The sequence below is a fragment of the Myotis myotis genome, unplaced genomic scaffold (assembly GCF_014108235.1).
Source record: "Myotis myotis isolate mMyoMyo1 unplaced genomic scaffold, mMyoMyo1.p scaffold_m19_p_15, whole genome shotgun sequence".
NCBI classification, from domain to species: domain Eukaryota; kingdom Metazoa; phylum Chordata; class Mammalia; order Chiroptera; family Vespertilionidae; genus Myotis; species Myotis myotis.
Window position 1 is genome coordinate 19,060,981 of NW_023416319.1, and position 25,169 is coordinate 19,086,149.

The 25,169-nt window shown below is 38.9% G+C and overlaps 1 protein-coding gene and 1 pseudogene across 1 annotated transcript in view; both read left to right on the plus strand.

Annotated features, from left to right (window-relative positions):
- The window catches only part of HPSE2 (heparanase 2 (inactive)), a 531,613-nt gene that overhangs the window by 225,175 nt on the left and 281,269 nt on the right, over window positions 1–25,169 (plus strand). The window lies entirely within an intron of this gene.
- Window positions 674–25,169, plus strand: part of LOC118670270 — a 43,008-nt pseudogene continuing 18,512 nt past the window's right edge.

Here is a 25,169-nt window from a genome sequence, read left to right on the forward strand (position 1 = left end):
AAATCATCAACTACTGCAAAAAAATATATATCTGTACCATGGGAACTTAATCTGGATGCTGATTGGTCTTTTTATATTCAGCTCTGGTTGATGTGAATACTGCCCCCTTATGATAGTAACAGATTTGTAAAAAAAACCCAAAAAACAAAAACAACACAGAGAATGGTAAATCATAGGAAACTTTAATGAACTGTGTTGACTGAACTTTGCCATGTATCATCTTTTGTATTATGAAAGCTATTGTTATATATTATTTTCATTAGCAAACCATCCCATGACAGTGGATCGTGTAGAGAAGAACGTTAAGAAAAGAAAATATAGTGAGGATTTTTTACAGTATGGTTTTACCTCAATAATTACAGCAGGAATTGTGAAACCGCAATGTGTTATTTGTTGTGAAGTTCTATCAGACGAATCTATGGAGCTGAACAAACTAAAACGCCATTTTGATAGCAAGCATCTGAGCTTTGCCAGCAAGGATACCAACTATTTTAGAAGCAAAGCTGATGGACTCAAGAAAGCCAGACTTGACACTGGTGGCAAGTACCACAAACAAAACGTAGCAGCCATTGAAGCTTCATATTTGGTGGCACTCAGAATTGCCAGAGCTATGAAACCTCACACCATTACTGAGGATTTACTGTTGCCAGCGGCCAAAGACATTGTTCGAGTTATGATCAGAGACGAATTTGTTACGAAATTGAGTGCAATTTCCTTATCTAACGACACTGTCTGCAGAAGAATAGATGACATGCCTGTTGATATTCTTGATCAGGTAATCCAGGAAATTAAATCTGCTCCACTTCCAATATTTAGTATCCAGCTTGATGAATCTACAGACATTGCAAACTGTTCACAGTTACTGGTTTATGTGAGGTATATTAATGATGGTGACTTTAAGATGAGTTTCTTTTTTGCAAACCTCTTGAAACGGCAACTACTGCACGTGATGTATTTGACACAGTTGGTTCATTTCTGAAAGAGCATAAGATCTCTTGGGAAAAGGTTTGTGGCGTTTGCACAGATGGTGCTCCAGCTATGCTAGGATGTCGATCTGGATTTCAGCATTTGGTACTGAATGAGTCACCAAAAGTCATCGGAACTCACTGTATGATTCATCAGAAAATATTAGCAACGAAGATGCTGCCACAAGAGTTACAAGAAGTAATGAAAAGCGTCATAAGTTGTGTCAATTTTGTAAAGGTGAGCACTTTAAACAGTCAACTGTTTTTGCAACTGTGCAACGAGTTGGATGCACCAAACAATGCTCTGCTATTTCACACTGAAGTGAGATGGTTGTCGAGAGGAAAAATTTTAAAATGTGTTTTTGAGCTTCGTGATGAACTCAAAACATTTTTTAATCAGAAAGCAAGACCGCAGTTCAAAGCACTTTTCGGCGATAAAAGTGAACTGCAGAAAATAGCTTACTTGGTTGCCATCTTTGCCATCTTGAATGAGTTAAATCTATCACTGCAAGGACCAAAATGCAACATACCTCGATTTGTCTGAAAAGATCCGACCATTCCAAATGAAACTTCAGCTTTGGCAAAAAAAATTGGATGAGAATAAAATTTTCATGTTGCCTACCTTATCTTCTTTCTTTGAGGAACATGACATTGAACCAGACAAAAGGATTATGATGATAATTTCTGTGAAAGAACACTTGCACATGCTTGCAGACGAAATTTCATCATACTTTCCAAATCTACCTCACATTCCATGAACTTACCAGAAGCCCATTCACAGTCAAAGTTGAAGATGTTCCTGAGACAGCACAAGAGGAGTTCATTGAACTTATTAACAACGATGCAGCAAGAACTGATTTCTCTACAATGCCAGTTACAAAATTCTGGATCAAGTGTTTGCAGTCATATCCTGTTCTGTCTGAGACTGTGTTGTGCCTTCTTCTTCCATTTCCAACAACATATCTTTGTGAAACAGGGTTTTCCAGCTTGTTGGTTATCAAGTCTAAATACAGAAGTAGACTTGTTGTGGAAGATGACCTTCGTTGTGCTCTTGCAAAGACTGCCCCGAGAATTTCTGATCTGATGAGGAAGAAGCAATCTCAACCTTCGCACTGACGTTGGCTTTTTACGCATACTGTCACAAAATGTAGCAATGTAGTTTACTGTTGTTATATTAAGACTGTTACCCATGTTACACCATGCTTCAAGTCAAAATTTCATTTATTTGTAATTAGAAATAAATATTTCACAATATATAATTACATATTGTTTTGTGATTAATGCTTTAATTATGTTCAATTTGTAACAAAGAAAATACATCCTGCATATCAGATATTTACATTATGATTGATAACAGTAGCAAAATTACAGTTATGAAGTAGCAACGAAAATATTTTATGGTTGGGGGTCACCACAACATGAAGAACTGTATTAAAGGGTCGAGGCATTAGGAAGGTTGAGAACCACTGTTCTAGACCAACCCCTGTGCTATTTGAGGAAGAGAAGTCATTCAAAAAGAAGAATAACTCATCTATATGGAAAAGCTTAACAACATCTTTTTATGAAGGCTGGGGAATAGCTCAGCTCAGTGCTTCCCAAAGTTTTTCATTTCGAGGCACAAGTGCAAATTTTCCATTTGCCATAACACACGCCTGGAGGGTTAAGAGACCACTGTGCTTCCATTAAAAAACAAAACAAAACAAAAAAAATATTTTATGCACTGACAAATTAGGATATTTACAATGTATTGTGAGTTGGAAAAAATTGTAAACATATATTTATATGTATATATGTATGTGTATGCATATTTGTGTATGAAAAAGGCTTAAAAACTTTCATCTAGACACTTTCAAAGATACATACACACATACACAGAAACATGTATATACATATATATTCTACAGTTTACTTTTGAGCAAATCAAGTTGAACTGCATGGGCCCACTTATACGTGGATTTTTCCAATAAATACTGTAAATGTATTTTTCTCATTATTTTTATTGTTTCCTCATTTTCTTTTCTCTAACTTACTTTATTTTAAGAATAAAGATTATAATACATATAACATACAAAATAATGTTAATTGACGATGTTATTGGTAAGATTTCTAGTCAATAGTAGGCTATTAATAGTTAAGTTTTGGAGGAGTCAAAAGTTATATGTGAATTTTGGGGATTGGTGTCCTAACCCTGGCATTGTTCAAGGGTCAACTGTATATTACTTTAAACATTTCTCATACTTAGGAATTATTCATATAATTTTTAAAATTAAAAAACACACACCAATGTTAGAACGTAAAACAGGATGAACTTAAAGATCATTATCATTTCACTTCCTGTTGTAAATGCAGAAAGAGATAGAGGAAGGTTAGTCTGGGACTAAAAGCCAAGGTTCCATAGTCCAGGGCTAGTATTCATTCCATTATGTCATACTAGAGGCCTGGTGCATGAAAATTCATGCACTCGAGGGGGTCCTTCAGCCTGGTCTGCGCCCTCTCACAGTCTGGGACCCCTCAGGGGATATCCACCTGCCAACTTAGACTCACTTCCTGGGAGATCAGGCTTCGGCTGGCAGTCAGACATCCCTTTGGCAGCCTGGGAGCCCTTGGGTGATATCCGACTAAGCCTTTAGTCTGACATCCTTAGCACTGCTGCGGAGGTGGGAGAGGCTCTTGCCACCACTGCTGCACTGGCGAGCTATGAGCCAGCTTCTGGCTGAGTGGAGCTCCCCCTGTGGAAGAGCACTGACCACCAGGAGGCAGATCATGCGTTGAGCGTCTGCCCCCTGGTGGTCAGTGTATGTCATAGCAACTGGTTGTTCCGCCGTTAGGGTCAATTTGCATATTACCCTTGTATTATATAGGATACCTCTATTGTCTTTTCCATAGATTGATCTGCCAGAGATAATCTAGATTAGTGGTTCTCAACCTTGGCTGCACATTGGAATCACCTGGGAATCTTTTTAAAATCCTGATTTCTGAGCCTCATCCTCCGGAAATTCTGTTTCTTTGTTACTAATGTTGTGGCCCCACCCCATAAAAAAGAAGATTCTAATGTGCAGCCAAGGTTGAGAACCACTGATCTAGATCAAGTGTCAGCAAACTTTTTTTCTGTAAAAAAAAAAAAAGTGAATATATTTGGCTGGGATCTATCATGTCTTCTCCTTCTCCTCCCCTCTCCCCAAACTCTTTAAAAATGTAAAAACTGTTCTTAGCTCTCAGGACAATGAAAAAGCAGGTCACAGACTGACCTAGGTGAAGTAGGAGAAAGAAAAAACACCAGAGGCAAGGAGGCCTGTTAGAAGGCTATTATAGCACTCCATAGTAAGGATACAGAGACCCCAACGAGGGTGAATGAGTGTAACTGGTAGGAGAACTGACAATACTGGGTGTGGAGAAAAAGCTTAAATAATTGTGCTCAAACCTCCCCAAGTTTCTGTACCAATCCAGATTGTGTTTTAAATGTGTAGCAAGTATCACACGATCTCATTTATATGTGGAATCTAATGAACATAACTCTCAGTTATAAGAAAAAATATTGTATTTATTATTTTTCTCAGATCTTAGAGCACATTACTAATTTGATTCTCACTAATTTACAAAAAAAGTCGATAAAGCAACAATTGTTTGTAAAAAATATTAATATGTCACAGTGTACTATAGCATATAGTTTACAAAATAGTTTCATATCATGTTTACATTTAATTATTACAATAACCCATGGGCGGCATTTACTTTATTTTATGGTTTAAAAACTGGGACTCAAGGTAATTAAATAACTTATTTAAGATCACAAAGCTTTTAATCCATATTTTCTGACTCTAAGTCTAATGGCAAAGTCTGTGCTCTCTTAGCACTTTTACATACTTTAATTATGGTACATGTTCATTTATACTTATAATAATAAAAAGCATAATATGCTAATTAGGCTGGACAACCTTCCAGATGAAGCCAGGGCTTCGAGGGAAGCCCGGGTCCCGGGTGCCAGAGGGAAGCCTGGGTCACAGGTGCCAGAAGGAAGCTGGTGCCGGCAGCTGGGGGAAAGAAAGCCTACTCTTGCACAAATTTCGTGCATTGGGCCTCTAGTTTTAATTATGTATTTACATATCTGCCTCCCTTACTAGACTGTAAAGTTTTTTAGGGCAGGCACCAGGTCTTATTTGACTTCATACCTTTGATTTCTTTTACTTTCTTGCCAGCTCAGTAATTTTACGAGATATTCTTATATTTTATTCAGAATTTAATTTTTATGCAAGTGAAGTTATGTTCAGGTTATCTAATTTGCTGTATGATTAGAAATGTGATCCAGGTATATTCTTTTAATATTTGGTATTCTAGTTCATGACTTTCTTATAATTTGACTTTATAAGTACAGATGTTTGCATGGAATGCCTACCCTTTCATGTTCAGCTTTGTGACTGTGTGACAGTTACTTAATTTTTTAAAGCCTGATTCTAAAAATGAGGATGAGCCCTAATCGGTTTGGCTCAGTGGATAGAGCGTCAGCCTGTGGATTGAAGGGTCCCAGGTTCAGTTCCAGTCAAGGGCATGTACCCTGGTTGCAGGCACATCCCCAGTAGGGAGTGTGCAGGAGGCAGTTTATCGATGCTTCTCTCTCATTGATGTTTCTAACTCTCTATCCCTCTCCCTTCCTCTCTGTAAAAAGTCAATAAACTATAAAAATAAAAATAAAAATGAGGGTGATAGTGATACCTACTTCATAATATTATTTGCAGGAATTAAATAGGATAATGTGCATAAGGCACACAGACCAGTATATGGCATTTGGTAGTACTCAAGTTACCTACTCACTTCCTCCCTGCTCCAGGAAAGAGGACAGCTCTACAAAGGTTTAACAACAAAATAAAAGTGTTAATGTCTTTTCAACAATGTACTTCTCACTTCTGTCACAGAAGTTAGCCACAGTTCTTGGCTTTAGGAATAATTAAAATCATTCAGTGGGGACAAGAGACTTGTCATAAGGCAATTTATTTTCATTGTCAGTTAACTGGTTGATGAATTAGTTTGTGGTTTTTGGAAGTTGGGACTGGAGCTCAACTCAGTTGTAAATATCTTGTTTGTTCCTATATTGTTTTGCACAAGATAGTAGAGTGTTCTTTTGCTCAGGAAACATCTGAGAGTTCATAAATTTGAGAGAGTAAGAGAAAGGTTCATATTTGTTTATTTCTGATAGATTTCCCATATTTACTCTCATGCCTTGATCATGATAAGCACTTAGTAAATATTTGCTGAATTAAGCAGACGATGGATTTGGTGGTGTCAGAACATATTGAATAATTTTATTCCAAATTTATTCCAAAGTTCAGTTAGGATCTTTGGGATTATGATGGGATCTTGGTTGTCATTTTAGGGGATGACCTTTGACAGTAAAGGATTTGAATAAAACAACAGAGATATAGTGCACCTAATCCCAGTGTGCCTCTTGTTTTCTGATAACATTTATTTTACATAAGTTTTTCTTTTTTTTCTATTCCTCTCACTTAATTTTGAGAAGAATGTTTTTCAACTTTATACTCATCTTTATTTTATGTTCCCAATCCCTAGTATTATGTCTGAAAGATTTGTGACAAAATGCTAGAAGTATAAATAATTCTCTCACACTCTCAATTTAAGAATGTAACAATTATTAAATTTATTACTTACATTCCATGAATCAGTTAGAAATAAATGTTCTATATTTATGGGTTTCAAATGCAGTGGTTTTTATGGTTTGAATTATTTATTCCATTTATTCTTTTCCTTGCTTATGGGCATATTTTGACATTTTTATGACCTGTTGTTTAAAATAGTTTCCATTGGTTATTGGGGCTGATTTGGATATGGTTCTCTTTTATTTGTTTCTTTCTGAGTTCAATTGATATTTAGAGTAAATATTTTGATGGACTGACCAAAGAAGTTTAAAATGTAATCCTATCAGTAAAATAGCTATGTCAAAAGTATATCGTCTCACTATGCACACACCATAAAGATGTTCTAGCTATCAAGATGGCTGGGCTTGGTGCCCTTTTACAACACAAGTGAGCCAGAACTGTCATTGATTAAAATATTTTTTACCTGGAAGGTTTTGTCTGTTTTGTTTCATTTGTTTGTTTTCATCTACTGAATTAATTTTTAATTGCATTACATAACAGTACCATATTAATATTAAAAAAGTATTTAAAAAGAAAAAAACAGAGTAACTCAATTTATCCAAATAGATCAACTAATTTCATTTTTCCCCTGTTCTTTTCTAACCCTTTTATAAATGTATGCACATTTTTGTATAGTTGAAATCATAGTACACAAGCAATTTGGGTCATGCTTCTTCACTTAGCATTATGTCATACATATTTTCCCATAATATCAAATATCATCTACCCCTTATAATAATGGTAATAGCTTCTCAATTATTGATTAGGTGTTAGCTTGTTTGTTTTTACCACTTTTCATTGTTGAACATTTAGATTTTTTTTTTATTATACTCAGTGTATCTACAAATTATTTCCTCAAACACCTTGTTTCTTTTTCACAATTATTTCTTAAGGATGAATTCTCAGAAGTGAGGTTATTGGGTCAAAGCTATCCTATATAATAAAAGACTAATATGCAAGTAGACCAAATGGTGGAACAACCGGAACAACCGAACAACCAGTCGCTATGATGTGCACTGACCACCAGTGGGCATGCGCAGAACATGGCGATCGTCAGCCACAGTGGGATGGTGGAGCAGGTGAATGGGGAGGCCAGACCAAGGCGGGGCCCTGGTTGTTGTCATTGGGGTGAGCCTCTGGTGGTTACTGAAAATTCTTTGCTCCCACATGCCACGGTCCTGCCCGGCACTCGTACCCACTGCCAGCACCGGCCCTGCTTGCACCAGCAGTCGGTGCTGGAGCTGCTGCTCACACCCGCTGCGGGTGCCCAGTGCTGGTCCCAATTGCTCAGCACCATCAGCGGGTGCGAGTGGTGGTTGCTGGCCCTGATCGCCCCTGAGGGCTTCTCCACCTACCCCTGCTCCTGAGGGGCAATTGGGCAGCAGCTGCTGCTAGCACCCACTGATGGTGCCGGCCCTGCTCGCACCCGCTGCTGGTGCCAGCCCCAGTAGCTCTGTGCCGTTAGTGGGTGCAAGCGGGCCAGCGTCATCAGTGTGTGGGAGTGGGAGTGGGGCTGCTGGCAGACAGGGGACTGGGGCCCACAGCGGGAGAGGATGGACAGAGGCACGGAGGATGGACCGAGTCCCGCCCCTGTGCCTACCGCAGCCTCACGGCCCACAGTTTCTCTGAGGGTGCACAAATTCGTGCACTGGGCCCCTAGTATTAAAATAATAGTTTATATGTCTTCAGTTCTTCCCATGTGCCAGGTTATGAGTGGAGCAGGGTGGAGCACGTCTTTATCTGAATTTAATGTAATCTTTACAATAACCACACAGAGAATTACATTATTTTTATTTTATCATTAACCTAATTAGACAGGCATTGAAACCCTGTCAATCTGAAACTAGAGACTGCAACTTTGAGCCACTATGTAAGTCTCATATTCTGGATGTATTTTATCAAATTACTCATCTAAAGAGTTATATTAATTTGTAAATGGTTCTCCACCCTGTCCTGTCCACCCAAGCTGTGAACTTTAGGAAAGCTTATGCATTCCTCTCCTACTCCCCACACTGCACCCTCCTCTCAGTTTTGTTAATTTAATAAAAGCAAAAGATACCCCATAGCTAGTCTAGAATTTTGGAGTTTGATGGGAACTCCTGGAATATTATTTTATTGATTATCAAACAGAGGTTCAGAGGAGTGAAGCAATTTGTTCAAGATTAACTTGGGATACTTGATTTCCTGGGCTAGTGCCTTTTGCAGACTACTTTGCTGTCATTCAGCTGTTTGTGTCTTCCTTCTGTGTTCTCTTTCTTCTTCTTACTTGGTCCTTGCCCACAGATACCAACTATTAATGTTGCAGAGCAAGCCCAAGAATAAAAATTTAAGAATCAAAATAAATTCAGCAATATGACTGAACCAATCTCATTTTCAGTTCATTTTTATTGGTGATTGGGCAAGAGAAAAAAAATCTAAAACTAAAAGCCTTATTTCAGAAGGGAAAGTGACACTGGTATCCCTGGCAAGATTGCTAATTCTGAGGATGTGGCTCCAAATGACTAGTTTTCACATATCTTTTAAGCAATTCCAGATTGAAAGAAGTACCAAATTTAATTGGCTTCCCACAATTCCTTGGTTTTGTTGAAGAAATGCCTTGTTCATAGTTAACAGAAGGTTTACTAAAGCTTTATGGATTGTAGAGAAACAATATAGATATATAAATGAATTATGTATTTCAGTGTGTTTATGCTAATGAGTTTTTGGAGGAGAAAAGGAGAGGTTAATTGAGCACTTAATATGTGCCAGATTTGTATTTAACATACCTTCTCTTACATAATCCTCAAACAGAGGATATTATTCCCATTTTACTGGTGAGAAAACTGAAGCTCAGAGAATTTCACTGCTTACTCAAGGTCATAACAGATAAATTAAGAGGTGAGATGGGATCTATCTGATTCCACTATGGTTTCTTCTGTCATTGAAGCTCACATATTTTTCCTTAACTTCCTAATAAAAAAATGGAATAGTCAATTACCATCCTGTCTAATAATAGAGAAACATGGTAATTAACCATAACTTCGCTACCCTTCCCATTGGCTAATCAGAGAGATATGCAAATTAACTGCCAACAAAGATGGCAGCCGGCAGCCATGCAGCTGAAGGGAACATGAGGCTCGCTTGCTCCAGTGACGGAGGAAGCCAAGGTTCCCCGCCTGCCGCGGCCCAGCTCTGAGCTCCGGATGCAACAATGTTGCAATTACAGAAGCTAAACAAACCCAGAAACCTGCTTTCAGCTGCCAGCGAGCTCAGAGCTGGAGCCGAGCCTCAGAGCTAAAGCCGGCTCTGAGCTCCAGTGACAGCCATAGAAGGTAAATAAATCCCAGAATAAAAAAAAGGAAAAAAAAAGAGGCTGGGAGCTTCAGTACCCCGCCAGCCTGAAAACGGCCCTCAGGCCCTCACCCAGACTGGCCAGGCACCCCAGTGGGGCCCCCACCCTGAAGGGGGTGTGACCAGCTGCAAACAGCCATCAGCCCGTCACCCAGGCTGGCCAGGCACCCAAGCGGGACCCCCACCCCAATCCAGGATACCCTTCAGGGCAAACCAGCTGGCCCCATCCCGTGCACCAGGCCTTTATCCTATATAGTAAAAGGGTAATATGCAAACTGACCCTAACAGCAGAAAGACTGGGAATGACTGGTCACTATGACACACACTGACCACCAGGGGGCAGATGCTCAATGAAGGAGCTGCCCTCTGGTGGTCAGTCGCTCTCACAGTGGGGAGCTCTGCTCAGTCACAAGCCAGGCTGATGGCTGCCAGTACAGCGGTGGTGGTGGTAGCCTCTCCTGCCTCCTCAGCAGCGCTAAGGATGTCCAACTATAGCTTAGGTCTGCTCTCTGCTGGCAAGTGGGCATCCCCCGAGGGCTGCCAGGCTGTCAGAGGGATGTCTGATTGCCATCTTAGGCCAAATCCCCTTGGGAGCAGGCCTAAGCCAGCAAGTGGTCACCCCTGAGGGGTCCCAGACTGCAGGAGGGCATAGGCCGGGCTGAGGGACCCCCTACCCCTGAGTGCACAAATTTTTGTGCGCCGGGCCTCTAGTCATATATAATAAAAGGCTAATATGCAAACCGACCGAATGGCGGAATGACCAGTCTCTATGACGCACACTGACCACCAGGGGGCAGATGCTCAATGCAGGAGCTGCCCCCTGGTGGTCAGTGCACTCCCACAGGGGGAGCATTGCTCAGCCAGAAGCTGGGCTCATGGCTAGTGAGTGCAGTGGCAGTGGTGGGAGCCTCTCTTGCCTCCATGGCAGCGCTAAGGACCCCTCGGGGGATGTCCGCCTGCCGGCTTAGGCGCCTAAGCCAGCAGGCGGACATCCCCCGAGGGGTCCTGGACTGCAAGAGGGTGCAGGCTGGGCTGAGGGATCCCTCCCTCCAGTGCATGAATGTCGTGCACTGGGCCTCTAGTTTTAAATAAGTATACGAAGTTTTTTGGCCTTTTCTGTCTTTAGAAAAGGTAATTTCTGAATAGTGACTCTGATTAAAAGTTATTCTGAAGCAATTTCCTTAACTATGAGAATGTAAGTGATCAGCCTCCACTAACAGACTCCAACGGAAAATAAATGTAGAGATAATGGAAAGATGGATCTATTTATTAAATTCAGCAGGGCTGATTACCATGTACTGCTGGGCTTTCTTTGGAACTTATCTTCATGTCTATGTTTTTTGTGTGCTTGTGTACATGTGTTTAAAGACCTGTCTATCTATTAATTTCTGCAACTGGTCTTTTTGTGTTCCTACTTTTCTTTTTAAATTGCTTTAATAACTTAATAATTAAAGTTTAATTGTATTTTTCTGGACATCATATTTTTTTTTTTTTTTGCCAATGCTTACATTTCCTGTTTTCCAGAGGGTACATTTGCACCAAGTTTGACAAATGCATGTCTTTTATTTCTCTTCCATTCAGCTTCTCTTACTCCTCCTTTGATAGATTCTCCCTTTAACTTTTCAAGATTGCATAATTTCTGCCCCTCCTCCTTTTCCATTTTTTGTTGTTGTTGTTCATTTCTGGTCTGCCAAATTGTTTTTCTTGAAAGCTTATCCCTGTGAATATTTCTTGGATTAATCCTAATTTACTTTTGAACTCTTGCCACACCTCAGATGCTTTCATTCCTGACCCTATGGCTTTCATAATGCCTCTCTGTCTATTCTTGCTTCCCATTTGCTAGACTCACTGATCCTATGTTGTCCACATGGTTCACATTTTTAAATCAGAAACATCTGCATGGGGAGGAGATACTAATAATAAATAATTAAATTTAGCACTTTTCATGTCTTAGACTTCTTTATCCATGTTATTTAGTTATTTCACACAACAGAGCTAGCGGATAATATCATTTTTTTTCTCCCACTGCAGAAACAGAGGGTGCTAATAACTTGAAGAAATTGAGGTAAATTGAGACCCAATCCTGGTATTCATGCAATATTAAAGCTGATATTATGATTCCTGCTTTGGCTTTATAAAAATTAACTTATACTGTATGTTTGTGTTCTATAGAGCATTATCAGAGGTAATTTTATAGATTTTGTGATACAGGAAATCTCATTGTTTAGCATTGTAATCATTTGAGATTTGTGACTTTTTTGATAGTTAGCACTGAGGCATTACTTTATGCTATTACTAGAAATTTACAGAGAACTCCAAACCATAGTTTCTGCTTTGCCTTCTTCAGAACACAGAAGGTTGAGAAGGATTTGGCTGTATTGTGTTTTTTACATGAATCTGACTAATTTCAAATTAAACACATTGAGATTTGGCAACTTTTTTTAAGCAACTAGTTATACTAATGTATCTTCCAAATTAATGATTCAGTCTATCACTCCGCTGCTTAAAAAATATATATTCTGGAGTCCCATTCCTTGCTGCTGAATTAAGGAAATACTCTAGAAGCCATACCTGGCTGTCTCTTCATTAAATACATCCATCTTTTCTTGTGCTTTTCCAATCCTCTCAACCCTTTCCTTGCTCCCTAATCTCCATGCCTGGTAAATCTGCTCATTGGGCCATTCCAGTATCCAGCACTAAACCTGGATTATGTTAGGATCGCATGTTCGTTCAACTCTTTGTTGAATGGATGAATCTTAAAAGCCATTCTAATGAATCTTTTTATCTCTCTCCTTTGAATCTTCTTAACTCTTCAGGAGTTTCCTATGGTGCTCTTCTCTTAGTAGGCTTTGTATCTGAGTCATTAGCATATATCTCTTCTGACCCCTGGTAGACCTTTCACTCCCTCTGGCTAGAAATTATGTATTTCTCTGTGTTAAGGCATTATACATAATAGATGCTCTATAAATATATATGGAGTTGGGCATATGTGAAAGTAAAAATCGTTATTAAATATATTCTACTAGATCAGATTGTCAAGCCTTTTATTTAGTCTAAGCAAATAAGGTTTTACCTTATGAGTTTTGGATGTATCAGCGCATATAATTCATGTATAGATTATACAAATATTTACAATATTTCTTCTTCAATCTTGTTTTTGAAAAACCATGTGGCAGATTTATGATAGAGAAATATAAAAGCTCATGGCAAAAATAGTCTTAGAAGGACTAAACTAGTCTATAAATGTCTTTATAAAATTCTTCATTTTGTATATCTTAATATTGATACCTCAAAAAAACTTTTCAGATTTTTTTTATCCTAAAGTTTTAACAAGATACTCATAAATTGATTGTTTTTTTCCCCACAGATAATATGGACACTAAAAGAGGGTATTTATTTTTCTATGGCTGTTTTTTTGTCTAAACTTTTAGCAACTTTCAGGTTATATGCTCTGTCTTCAGGTTTTACTATGATCCCAGAGATTAAGATATTAATTTTGATACTTTGAGTGGAAACACAAAACCAAAAACAAAAAATACAAATAGGTTTATTTAATATACTCTATGGAACTAAGTAAGCATTTCCCAATTCTCGTAGGCCTTAGCTCTGTTCATACCAGAGTATATTTTTTAGCCTCTACTCTACATAATTTAGCTTCTTTTTCCCTAACAAATTAAGAAAACAATTTCTAAGTCCTGGATTTACCTTCTGGTGTTTCCTTTATGTACTTTGAGGCAGCATGGCAAAAATGTCTACTCCTGCTCTGCCAACATTTTTACTTTTTAAAAATTTCCAGTACTATCCTTTTTCTGGAGCACCCCCAAATCAGCTGCTTAATATTTGCATCTCTGAACAGTTATGAATATAAAATTTAGCACCTATTGGAACCTTCTCATCACCTCTCCTAAATTCACTCACTTTAAAGCACCAGCAAACAATGTACTTTGTTGCAGATTTCCTGAAAAAACAGAGGAGTTTATATCATTTATTCCACAACAACACCTCCAAAACCTTTATCAGATATTTCTACTCATCAAAGTCTCTCCATAGCCTTGCAACTATCAACAATTTTCTTTCCTTGTTTTTTCTCCATGCACATATCAGCTTTCTTGGCTCCTTTCTCTACTAGGTTTTCTATGAGAAGTTTTCAGTTTCTCATCCCTTATTATGTAGATTTATTGAGGTTAGTTCTAGTTCCTACCTGCAAAATTATATATCTAAATCCATCACAGGGCTCAATAAAAAAACAACAACAAACCCAAAGGACCCTTAGTAATAGGATCTACATTGCTTAGGAGGCATGATCTTCTTTTATTATTTGAGGGATCTTACTCCAAACTCTAAGCATATAAAATATTTATTTCAATTAAGTCCTGTGCTCTACCCCAAAGAATCTGTCTTATCAGTTTCCAAGAGAATAAACAATTCTCTATATTGTTGTTATGTCTAATCTCTCCAACAGAGTGGCTTAAATGGAACATATTTTGGAATTTGGAAAAGGAAAGATACACAAAAATCTGCTAGAATTTTGTCCAAAGTACTAGGTGTTGTGAAGGAATTCCTGTTGGGAGTATTAAATAAGACAGTTAATAGATGCAGTATCTTTCTCTACTTATTGTTATTTATTATTATTGTTTATTATTTATGGTTGTAAATTTTACTAGATGCCAGAGTAAAATAATATGCGCTAATCTCTTAAAAACCAATACATTAGAACTCTAATGTCTAAAATGAGTTTTAATTCCTTAAAGTAATTCTTATTAGAGGTCAGACACATACTATAGCAATGTTTTTATAATGCTAAACACTTTTGTTCAGAAGAATTAGCTTTCAAGCAGCTATGTCAAGACCTCATCTGAAGAAAACCAATTTCACTCTAATGTAATTAAGAATTGTTTTTTTTACTCCAAATGTAATTAGGTAGTTTAGTCACAAACTTTCTTTACTAGGCTCCAAATTGCTTTTGATTTATCACCAGTAAGAGTATTTATTTAAAGCTAGAGGCCCCTCGGCCTGGCCTGCACCCTCTTGCAATCCAGGACCCTTTGGGGGATGTTGGAGAGTTGGTTTCAGCCCAATCCCCACAGGCTAGGTTGCTTAGGCTTTTATCTATAACTAGGGGCCCAGTGAATGAATTGTTGCACCTTGAAAGGAACTGTGGGCCATGAGGCTGGGGTAGGCACAGGGGCAAGTCTAGGCCCATCCTCCATGTCCCTGCCTGGTCCAACCTGCTGTGGCCCCCGATCCCCTGTCCGCTGGCAGCCCCACTCCTGCTGCCACCACTCCCACAAGTGGCCGGCACCGGCGCCGGCCCCTTTCACACCCACTGACAGCGTGGAGCGATTGGGGCTGGCGCCAGCAGTGGGTGCAAGCGGGGCCGGCGCTGTCAGTGGGTGCCTCTCCTACCTCCTCAGCAGTGGTAAGGATGTCTGGCTGCAGCTTAGGCCTGCTCCCTGCTGACCAGTGGACATCCCCCAAGGGCTCCCGGGCTACCAGAGGGATGTCTGAATGCCAGCTTAGGCCCAATCCCCCAGGGAGTGGGCCTAAGCCAGCAGGTGGACATCCCCCAAGGGGTCCCAGACTGCGAGAGGGCACAGGCCGGGCTGAGGGACCCCCCCAAGTGCACCAATTTTTGTGCACTGGGCCTCTAGTATCTATACAAAAGCATAAGTGACCAAACGACTGGTTGACTGGTTGCTATGACACACACTAACCACCAGCGGGCAGCTGTTCAACACAGGAGCTGCCCCCTGGTGGTCAGTGTACTCCCACAGTAGGAGTGCCACTCAGCTGACTGACCCGACCCAGCAGCCCACCAGCCCAGCAGCAGCCACTCACTCTCTTGGCAGTCCTGCAGGTCCAGTCTCTGGAGAACGGGCCAGGCACTAATGGACTGGCACCGTAGGCATGATCCCGACAGTGCTGCAGGCCTCCTGAAAGTCGGCCTCGGGCACTGCAGCCGCTTCCCCTCCCTAGACGCGCTGCAAAGAAGTGATATAAAAGTGGCCATCAGGTGGCTCCTGACAACTGGCATGAACATCAGCAGGATGGATCTGGATCTTGGGCTGGCAAGGGCATCTCACGGCCTGCCTGGAGGGCTGATCTCGTCCTAGTCCCCCCGCAACCCCCCTGGGGACAGGCACCAGACACAGGGCTCACAGCTGTCAAGTGCTGCTGTGCAGGGTGAGTCTCTCCCAATCAGGACTGACTGGGCAGGAGGCAGGAGCCTGCGGTAGACATAGCGGGGCCGGGATGAGCGGGAGTGGCAGGCAGGAGTGACAGGCAGTGTTGGGCTGCCAGTTTCGGCCCAATCCCTGCAGGCCGCACTGAGGGACCCCGCCCGTGCATGAATTCATGCACTGGGCCTCTAGTATATATAGGTAATGTGCCACAGGCTCAGAAGTCCAAGGTGAATTAATGGTAGCAAATTTGGAATAAATACACCATTTTCTAAATACTTGTGTGGTCTTGGACAAGTCATTTCTCTTTTCCTCTTGGCCTCAGTTTCCTTCTTTTAGTGTATTGAGGTGGTACTATCAATGATGACAGTAGAAAATCTATAGCATATGAAAGTCAGGACCTGAGGTGACTTGAGTTGGAGATTTAAGACAAGGAAGAGAGAGGATAAATGTGTATTAACAGTATGATTTTAAGATATACTCTTGCTCGTTTTAATGCTATAAATTTAAATTTTAACTCTTTAAATTTGGGAAAAAATAGTTCTTGCAACTGTCATTTTATTAGGAGAGGCGGCTCTAAAACATATAACTAAGAGTAGGTATTGTATCATGTAAAGGCTGTCATAAAGGAATGAACTATCCAGTGAAGAGTTTAAGGCCGAGTTGCTGGAGTGCATCTGCCACCTTATGGAAGTGGGCAAATGGCTAACTGTGAATTTGAATGAAACTGAAGTAGAACTCAAGAATCCAGTATTGTCTTTAAAAAAAATTGTATATATATATATATATATATATATATATAGACTTCAGAGAGGAAGGGAGAGGGAGAAAGAGAAACATCAACGATGAGAGAAAATCATTGATCAGCTGCCTCATGAATGCCCCTTACTGGGGATTGAGCCTGCAACCTGGGCATGCCCTGACTTGAATCAAACCATGATCTTGGTTCATGGGTTGATGCTCAACCACTGAGCCACACCTGCCACTTGTCTTTTTTTATTACATTGTCTTTCAGTGATCAGAACCAAAAGTTAAATGTATAATTTAATTGGCAATCAAGGCAGCTGAGATAGAAGATAGGAGCTGGCTCTTAGAATATTTATTAATCAGGAGCCAGGGCTGAGGCCATAGTGTCCCTGAGAAACTCTCAGAAACAGGAGATAGTAGTGGAGGAAGTACAGGCCTTAGAGTCTGATATGATCTAGGGTTATATACTGGCCCTGATACATATAGTTTAGTGATTTTGGGAAAATGATCTCACTTCTTTCAACTATAGCTTCCATATCCACGTGATTAGAATAATTCTACCTACTTTGTGCTGTTGTTGTCATGATAAAGCATATGCAAAGCATAGACCCTCAATAAATGGGATTTTATGTTCTTGGGTTATTCTTTGGGGCTCATGGAAATGTAATTCTTATCTATACACCCCCAGTAGTGGTTAAGGGCAGGTAAAACATAACCCTCTTGGCTACACCCTGGCATTGTTGCTACGGAAAGCAGTTAGGAGCTGCACCTAAATGAGGTCCTTACCTTCTCACATTGAGATTAGACATAACCACATGTGTTAGTATCACTGAGTCTTGGTCTTCAAAAAAGAAAAGGAAAACTCTGTGTACTTTTTACCTAAAATAGCTTAGATTCTTAGATATGTTGGAATAATTTAATAGTATATAATATTATTTATAATTCAACGACATTTAATAGCAAATATTTCAGTTAAGATAATGTTATGTAATTGTATTCTTATTTAAGATCGTTTATTTATTGATTAAACAAATATTTATTAAATTCATGCAGAAAACATGATACTGTAGCATTTATTTTTTTCTAAAGGATCCATTAAGAGCTTTTTATTTTATTTTATTTTATTTTATTTTATTTTGTTATCCATCACTATTTATCCCCTCTATACCCTCTTTCACTAATACTATAGCTTTTAATCACTAATAGCTTTTAATGAAGGAAGGATTTAGACATGCAGATTTAGTAAGGCAGGTGATTCCAAGCAGAAAAACAGCCTGAGCAAAGGATTTCAGAAAACTGGCTGCTGTCTATAAGGAGGTAAAATGTTGCCTATCTTTGGTAGAATAGATATCTCTTTGAGCAGTAATCCACTTTGCCTTATTAGTAAAATTGGAGACTATTTCTATTTTGAAAATAATCTCAGCTATAGAAGTTAAAAACCTGGCAATTAGGTAGGAATTCATTGAAGATGCAAAATAATAAATTCAAAACCTCCCACAAAACCACAAAACAATAAAAATCATTGCCACTTTGGGGACATGAGTTTTACGTTATGATTGTTTGCCTTTCCGTACATGACTGCCTTCAGCCTTTCTCTTATTAAATTATTCATGTATTAATTCAACAAATGTTTACTGAGTATCTATAATATGCATGCATTTTTCTAGTTGCTAAGGTGGCAGGCTGAACAAGACAGGCAATGTAGACAAATGGCTCTCACGGACTTTATTTCCTGGTGGATGAATAAGAGATAAGCAGAACAAGGTGGTTAAAGTCCTGGAATGCTCCAGACTGAAGAAAGAGAAGATTCAATGACCTAGAAGTGAAAGAGATACTAGTATGTACAATAGATTAAACATTTAGTTTGATTAGAATGAAAATAGAGGGACTTGGCACGTGAAGATCTATGATGAAGCCGCAGAATGATGCAGAGATCAAAAAATGGCAGAGGATGATTATGATGCTTTATCCCAGTGACAGTGGGAAACCTCTGATGTTTTTTAAACAAATAATACGTTGAATAAATTTTGTATTATAAAAAGATCACTCTGACTCCAGGTCAAGAATGAACTGGAATGGGCAAGAGGCAGGGAGATAAGTTAGGAGGCAGATGTCCCAGTGGGTGATTGTAGAGACTGGATTGCAGTATAACAGTGGAATGGGAAGAAGTAGATGAGTGAGATAGATTAGGTGATAAGATCATGTGTATGTGTCTGGGAGGGAGGAAAGAAAGAAATAGATGTGAGGGATGACCTCTCCGTTTTTGTGTTCAGCAAATGGGAGAATGTTGTTCTTTATTGAAGAGAGAGTTCTGAAAAAGGAATATATTTGGGGGAGGACAAGATAAATTTGACTTGGAACGTATTGTATTTGAGATGCCTGTGAAATACCCATGCAAAATTGTCAGGGTCGTGAGTACACAGTCTAGAGCACAGGTGAGTGTGCCAGTCAGATCTGGGAGGCTTCAGCATGTAAATGGTAATAGAAACTATGGGTGTTGGTAAAAAGTATCCCTGCCCTGTTCTCCAATGATCTTTTTTTTTTTAACTTCTCTTTATGTCTAGTAGTTATTTTAAGGTATTTCACACATCTATATTCCATAAGAGATGCTTTTAGTCTTTAAATTTCTTTAGAGAACTTCTGTTTCTTCCAAGCTTTTGGTGTAAACTATGGTGCATGTGCCGTAAACATTTTTGATAGAGAAGTTAGGAAGCATTATTCTGGGGACTGGTAAGGACCCACTTTTCTCTCTAACAGGTATATCATTCCATATTTGAGCCAATAGATTTCTTAGGAATTACAGGAATTTTGAAGGATTTTTCTTGTATCGTAATGTATATCCTGGCAAAATAAATATGCATTCACTTATTGGATTAGGCAGGCAGGAATGTGGAGCTCTGGGAAATCCCTGAAGAAATGAGCTCTGCAGTGTATAGACCCATGTGAATCATTTTCAGGCACAAATTGATTGAGCTTGTCCCCAAAGTGGCAATAGTTTTATGGAGCAAACATCTGTGGCCTTGGTGAACCTCAAGAAAATAGGCTTACAGTTGATAATTTTTGAATTAATACTGGGGAACAAATGTTACTGAGGAACAACTGTAGTTTCTCTCTCTCTCTCTCTCTCTCTCTCTCTCTCTCTCTCTCTCTCTCTCTCTCTCTCTCTCTCTCTCTCTCGCATTTCTGCAGAATTCTATTCAGCAGGGAACATGAGTTTTATATTATGGTTGTTTGCTTTTCCGTACATGACTGCCTTCAGCCTTTCTCTTGCTAAGCTGCAGTGCTGGTCTACTCTGATGTTTCCTCAGTGCAGCTGGAGGCATGTCTTTTGGCAAGGTTCTGTGTTTATTATAATCTCTGTGATGTGCAAAAGTAAATTTCTTCTTTAACTTTCTTTTTAAATACTTAGAATTATGAATGTGGTTTTAATTAAAGATTTCAAATTGAAACATTTCCTTTTTCTTAGGACAGTTTTAGGTTAAAATATTTTAGGGTTTTGAGAAATACCAGATCCCCAACTCACAAAGTGCAAAAAAAGAAATCATCAGTCACCCTTTTAAGCTGCTATCTATGGTGTGGCTAAAGTTGTAGGGCATGGATTTGGGTCACAGTCACAACCAAACAACCCTTTTTTGCTCCTTTAAATGACTACCACCTATTTGCAGATTTGGAAAATCTCCCCAAAATAGTATGGTGGCTGTTTTTCCTTTATGTAAACTCACGCCTGTTATGCTTAGGTCTTACTCCAGGTCTTGCTTTCAGATTAGATACTGGCTTTTCCTCTTAATAGACTTAAGACTTTGTGAACCTTGGGAACTTCATATGTGTAACTCAGATGTTCTGCTCTTGTCGGAAACAAAATGAATATTCAAAAGTAAATGAATCTATATGCTCTGCTTCATTTTGATTATTAAATACTGTATGTATAAATATGCTTATAATTACATGGAAATAATGCTGCAGAACTATGACAGAGCCTGAGTAATGATTGTTGCCTCGAGAGGTTGGCCAGATGGAAGAGGGAAACATTTCCCACTATATATCCTTTTGTATCATCGAATTTTTTCCCATGTTCAAGTATTACTTTTTAAAAACCAGCAAAGCAAAATCAATATGAATACAAACCGCTATCTTGTAAATTATGAGAAATATTTTCTATTCTTAGAGTTTGTCTTTTCGGATATTCCTAAGTTGCCTTACCAGTCTAAGGGTCAGTCTTGACTGTCAGTGGAAAGTCTGCCATTCCAGCAAAGGATTTGTACCCCACTGCTGTGGCTGCTCTCTCTACCCCATAGTGTTGCTCCTTTATTTGAGGACAGCTTGCAGGACCCATTTATTCCTGCCCAGAAGCAAGCTTTCTTTGCTTCCAGATTTGACCCTCTACCCTTCTCTCCCCAAAGACTCATGGCCTCAGCACAGGCTGCAAACAGCTGCTCAGGAAGAACACAGAAAGAATGATAAACTCATAGAATTGTCGGGGTTTTCAGGAGGTCTACTCTTGTGGAAGCTGTCAGCTGTTTTTATGGGTAGGAATTCCATAGCTTCTCTGAGTAGATCTGGTCCAGTTGAGTCCTTCCATCCTATGTTGTCAGTGAAACATTTTTATCAATTACTTGGATAAAGATAGAGAGTACCTATATGACATGAAAGTGATAAAATCAGGTCCCCCAAATATCTGAATAGGCTGCAACTACATTTAATTAACAAGATGGACTTAATTATACATATAGCTAAGTGATCTATCACTTAATGGGAAGCGATGTTTAAGCATCCAGTCTGTATGAAAGAGAACTATGATTTTAGGTGAGTGATGGATTACCAAAAACTTGAATGTGTAGGTCATCTATATATAAAAAAGCCTAATATACAAAGTGTCCCCTCAGGAGTTTGACCGACCGGGAGTGCGATTGCTCGCTATGACATGCTCTGACCACCAGGGGGCGTCATGGAATGAAGGAAGGCCCTGGCTGGCAGCCGGCAGCTGGGGAAAGGAAGCCCCAGCCAGAAGAAGCTGCAGCCTCTAGTGACCCTACCTGTGCACAAATTTCGTGCACTGGGTCTCTAGTTTTAAAATAAGAAAAATACCTAGAACGAGAAGTACTGCTTCCTGTATCAATGCCTTATTTTTGAGAAGAATAGTAACAAACTGCATTTATAGGAGAGTAACAAAAATAGAGAAGAACCTGAGTTATTGCGATGACATTTAATTATGATAGCTAGAATTTGTTTACCAGTTGCTATGTACCAAACATTCTGTTAAGAGCTTGTATTAGTTTTTGCTGTATAACTGTAGTAGATTAGATTATCATTTAGTTAAATATTCACTCCTCCCTCTCCCCAAATCCATTAGAAGAGTAAACTTTCCACCCCATTAATGCTGAGCACAGCTGTGTGATTGCTTTGGACTCAAGGTCCATAGAGTTTATTTCCCCTCCTATTGACTTTGGAGTTGGGTACATTATTTTCTTTGACCAATGGTAAGCTAGTTGATATGACAGGCTAAAGCACTGCTTTTATTCTTTTAGGATTTTTAGTCAGCTTTGCCCTCTTACACTTTCTTTTCACCATAAAATGAACAGGTCTTGGATAGCTTCTGGTCTGGGAAGGACAGGACATGTTTGGAGCAGACCCAGACCCAATATGTAGCTTTTGGAGTGAATCACAGCCAAGACCAGTATAAATCAGCTGAACTCCAGTCAACCTGGCAAGAGAACTAGAAATAAATGCTTATTGTTGTACACTGAGTTTGGGGGTAGTTATGCAGCATTATTGTGACAATAGTTGACTAGTGGTATAACAGACAATCTTAAAGTTTCAGTGGCTTGCAACAGAAAATGTTTTTTTTCCTCAAAAGTTTGTGAATCATATGTAGCTCTGCCAGACTTGGTTATTATAGGCTAAGCTTTGATTCAGAATGCAGGTTGGGTTTATGTCTTCTTTGTGTGTTTTCTTATTTTCCTTGAACTGGTGAATTCCTGAGGGCATACTCTTATGGAAGATCATCATAGCATAAGAGAGCAAGTAAACTATGCAAGCATGTTTCAAGTTTCTGATTATATCACTTCTGCTAACATTACATTGGCTAAAGCAAGTCATTTGTCTAAACTCGGCATCTCTGGGATAGGGAAGTATGCTCCACCCATAGTGACTCTGCATACATGGCAAAAAGCATGAATGCATATACTTCTAATACAGGGAGAATATGAAAGGTTGGGAATAGTAATCACCCAATCTACCCCAGTGCTTCACACAACATTTATTTTATTCTTTGAAACAATACTATGCGATAAATACCATTACTATTTTTCTTTTATAAATGGGGGAAACCGGGATACAGAGAGGATAGTCAATATCCAAATATAACACAGTCAGCAGGTTGTAGTTATGGGATTGAACCTTCAGAGTATGATGCCCTTTACCGCTATGATTTCCTTCTCCAAGGCATGTAATATGAGCGATGTCTAAAGGAAGCAGAGCTGCTTTGCTTGAAGAGGAGAAGCCATATGTTCACCATCCTCTTAGCTCTGAAGAGAGAGATAAGATACATTTTATGTGTTGTCAAAATGTAGTATCCTTGGTAGGGGTAGTGGATAGAGAGATCAAAGGAATGTAAGTTTGGATAAAATTAAAGAAAATCCTTTTAACAGTCAAAAGTTCTCAAAGATGGAATGCATCCAAACAGATACCTAAGTGACCACTGGGCATGGATGTTATAGAGAAGAGTCCAATATACTATATAGAATCAGTTTAGCTTGAAAGAAGATTGTAACTTTAAAAATCCTTCCAGCCAAAAAAGTCAACAATTATGTGAAAATGTAAATTGTTCTGAAAGTGGATATTCATTCTCAGTTAATAAAAACATTACCAGCAGTAATAAATCAGAGTTTTCCAATGTTTAAAATGACTAGAAATTTTAACGCTAGCTAATAATTAAGAATCTTATGTCATGCTCTGAGTCAGCTGTGCCCCATTCTATAATATTCCAGATGTGTGCAATAGATAACTTGGACATGGGTTATTTATGGCAGTGATGTCTAAAGACAATTCATTGAACTTCAGTGTATTAAAATCACTAATGTACATCCTTGTCCTGCTCTGGAGTTTAGTTTTCCTTCCATGTAAAATGGGTGGTTTTAGGTTGGATACTCTCTAAAGATTTTCAACTTGGCTCTGATAGTCTGTGATTCTATATATTAAATATGAAGGATGTAGAGATTTAATTTTTGATTATTTTAAAAATAAAAGTAATTTTGTGCATTCAAAACGCACACTACTGTTCTTTTTCTAAAAACCATCTATACCTAGGCATCTAGGAGAGCATCAAGTGTGCAGAACAGGTGTGCTTGTGTGTCTTCCTAGGTAATACATAGGAATCTGCCTGTCTCTTTTCTCTTTCTCTGCTCATTTATCTTCTCCATTGGATTTGTGACAAACTTTTAAGTTTAAAGTTTAAAATTTAAAAAAACTCATAATGAAAGTAGCATTCATAGTTTCTACTACCTGCTTCAAGTTCTAAAGAATACTTTTTAATTAGAAAACATGCTAAAATATGTGTTTGATAGCAAATTGCAATTTCTCATAGAATTTTTTCTTGTCCAGCAGAATGTTTTGTGATATGATAAACTGAAATTTGTTGACAGGGTCACATGCTAAAGTCCTCCTGCGTTGATGCCGCTTAACCTTTCCACCATCACAATCTCTTACATAATACAGGCTATCAGCTGAAAGTCAGAGAACGTCACAAGACAAAAAAAATTGCTGGGTGGTAACAAAAGCTCCCTACTACACTTTATATTTTCCAGGAGAAAGTCAAAAGACTAGCCAGTATAATGATATTTTAACCTTCTGTTTCTGCTGAATGTGTCGGTTATAGTAGAAATACCACTTTCTTTGAGCAGTGCTTAAGTAGCACTGCTTTCTTTGCTGTGCTTAAGTAGCATGGTCCATCACAAACCTGTATTTTTTATAACAAATTATGAGAGGGATAGCTTCTTGAAGTCTTTATGTATTAAAATCACATAATTAATGGTATACATTCTCATAGAAGTAAATGTGAAGCCTTGTAATTATAGAAAGGCTTTGAATTTAATGATGATTTTGTTTTCCTAACTTTATCATGACATAATGGAAGTAACTCAGGAGAAACTGCACTTTCCTAAATTAGCAGCATGACATACTGTGGTGGCTGTCTAGCATTCTTCATGGCATTTTATCAGATCTAATTTTCCTGAGTATAGTTATAAACACAAGTTTCCCTACTGAATAGTGTTGGGACAGCACTGTTATAAGTAGAAATTATT